General features: G+C 33.3%; 1 long non-coding RNA gene across 1 annotated transcript; it reads left to right on the top strand.

The window, feature by feature from the left end:
* The first annotated feature begins 486 nt into the window (after positions 1 to 486).
* On the top strand, positions 487 to 2,510 carry LOC142170677 (uncharacterized). The gene is made up of 2 exons (XR_012700026.1): positions 487 to 1,057; positions 2,215 to 2,510. It is a non-coding gene; the product is annotated as an uncharacterized LOC142170677 (long non-coding RNA).
* Positions 2,511 to 2,805: the final 295 nt, after the last annotated feature.

Below are 2,805 nucleotides of genomic sequence, written 5' to 3'. Positions count from 1 at the left end.
TGCTCGAAAACACTTCATGTTCTCGAGCAAAGAGGGGAAGTTGTGAGCACGTAATTTTTGCCCATATATGAAATTACTCCTAAAAATATTCAAAATAATTTGTATTGATCTTGTAGAATTTTACGAATTTTATTTGTGTTCTTGATTGCATTTATTTTATTAATAGATCATTTTGCCTCATTAGGAATATTTTAAAACCATCAAAAAATATTTTATTATTTATCTTTGCATTTTTAGATTTTTATTTGTAGTTTTAAGGACATAATTACAAAAATACTTTAGCTTGTTTTGCATGTTAGGTTCAAATTAATTAATTGAGTTGGTCAATCCACAAATTAATTAGTTGTTAGATAACTAATGTAATAGGTTAATTGTGCAATTCCAATTCATAATATTATATTAGTTAATTAGTGGCTAAAATGGAAATAAGAAAAGAGAAAGGAGAAGGTTTGATTGAGCTCAAAATAGGAACTGGGCCAACACTTAGGCACGGACTTTGCCAAATTTGCCTCAACTCATTCCCCTGTCTACCTAACCCACCTAACTCACCTCTCAAACGACGCAGTTCAGCCCAGGAACGACGTTGTTGCCCCTTGCCCTCACCTACTAAAACACCCCATCTCCCAATCCCCTATGATTAACAGGCCCCCTCCCTCAAAAGAAAAACCCTAGCCGCCCCATCTCTCACCTCTATTCATTCTCATCTGCTAACACACAAAAATTCCCCTAGACCCTTCTCACACAGGATTTTGACCTTACTTTCACTCTTACACACGCATAACTAACAGTCCAAATTGCTAAAACAAAAGTTTTTGAATTGAAATTGAAGCTCAGATTTGAAATAGGAAAAATGTCAAAAACCAAAGATAGAAAACAAGAGGAAACGACATAAAAGAGGGATTTCTATAGCTGTGGAATTGCAGTTTATTTGCTCTCATATTCTTGGTTCTAATAGGTGAAAATCCTCGCGGTTTACTTCTGATTATTGGCTAAGCTCCACCCCATTCCCTTCCCCCACTATTCTGTTGAAGTCAGTCATTTTTCTTTGGCCATCAAGGTACTGTTTTCTCCAATATAGATATGCTATTTTAAATGAGATTTATGTTGACATTATTAGGGATACTTTATTGTTTAAAGTTCATATCAAGCTTTCCCTTGTTTAAACCTTTTCAAAATTTAGACTCTTATTGTGATTTTGCCTAAAACAGTATATGATTCTTCTGTGGCTTATCTGTAAACATTGATATTTGTTTGCTCAAATTGCTTTTGTTGTTACTGTAGTTGATTCGTGTGGTTTGAAGTGCATTGAATTGACTTTACTATAGTCAGATCTAATATGCCATATTACAAGGTTGGCTGAATAATTTGATGGAATTAAACCTCCATTGCTAAGTTCGTTTTAAAACTAATATGCATTAGATCAAAAAATGGAATTCGGAGTAGGGGACTTCAAAGTTAGTTATTATTGATTGATATAGTGGTTGTATATGTGGCTTATCTTGTTTTTGGTTAATACATCAGATTTTGTTTTATATAGTCATTGTAGTCTTTATGCTAATATAAATATCATGTTGTCCTGGTATATCGTGTTAAAAGTATAAATATAGAATATGGAAACAGTAGGAATAGAGTAAATCTGGATATAGACTGTTGAGGCAATAATCGGGCCACTGAAGTTGTGTATTTGCAAATGAATGCTTGGGTCGAGTTAATTCAGACTGACTTGCTCCAGGATAAAGTCATTGAACTGCTCCATATTACTTTTACGCTAAGAAGAATTGGCAATTCAACAAGATTGGATTTAGTAGTTTGTAAGTATTTGTTTCCTTTAGTTTATTGTAACTACTAGTATTACTTAGTTCCTACTTTATTAAATTAAGTGAGTTATAGCCTATATATATATATATAAAGAGGGAATGGAAGAAATGACTTGGCACCTCTCCTAGACTAAGATTACCATTTATCTTTTTTCTCATTTATTTGACATTTTTTCTCATTTCCCACTTATTTTCCCTTACAATTAAGTAGTACTCTTATCCTTTTGTACCGTTTCTAAACAAGTAACTGAACATATTCTTTATGTTACAACTTTTCCAAGCCGTTTTCTTTTGATAAAACAAATTTGTCCAAAAGAATTTAATATTTTAGTCTTTCTTTGCATGCCTATTCCATGTTAATTAAAGATCAGTGACAAACTCTTTACCTCCTATATAGGTCAAAAGCTGTCTCAAGAAGATTTAACATGAAGCGGTATTACCAAAAGTAATGTGGTCGAGGTCGACTAGTAAACAGTGGGCTCATGGCCGAGGAGTCAATGACGGCCGAGGTCAAGTATCAAGAGCAGTAGTAACGGCTAGTTTTGTGATAGGATCTTTAGGAGAATATTCCATTGAATATTTTCTATGCTTGTACTTTTAGGGTTGACTAGGGGTATGTCCCATATGAAAAGAAAAAGAGATAAGGAGAAAGGCATGTAATATTGATTTTGATAAGAACACTGTTGAGAAGAAGACTCTCTCTCTCTCTCTAAAAAAGATACAAACATAACCTTTCTAATAAGATTCTCCCTTCCATTATTCCATAATTTTCCATCAGATCCGTGAATAGTTTTGATATTCTAGGATTTGTCTATCTCTCATCATTGTCAGAAGGACGAATCACCCACCTCATTTAATATTGAGTGAATCTTCCTCCTTATTTACGTTAATACCATTTATTACCATTTATTGTTATTTATTGCTCGATATTCTTCCATCATTAATCATCTTGAAACACTGAATGTGCACAACATTTAATCCCTCAACA

Source organism: Nicotiana tabacum, chromosome 16 (assembly GCF_000715075.1).
Source record: "Nicotiana tabacum cultivar K326 chromosome 16, ASM71507v2, whole genome shotgun sequence".
Classification (NCBI taxonomy): Eukaryota; Viridiplantae; Streptophyta; class Magnoliopsida; order Solanales; family Solanaceae; genus Nicotiana; species Nicotiana tabacum.
The sequence above is the reverse complement of the archived record's forward strand: the minus strand, read 5'-3'. Positions and strand labels throughout refer to the sequence as shown.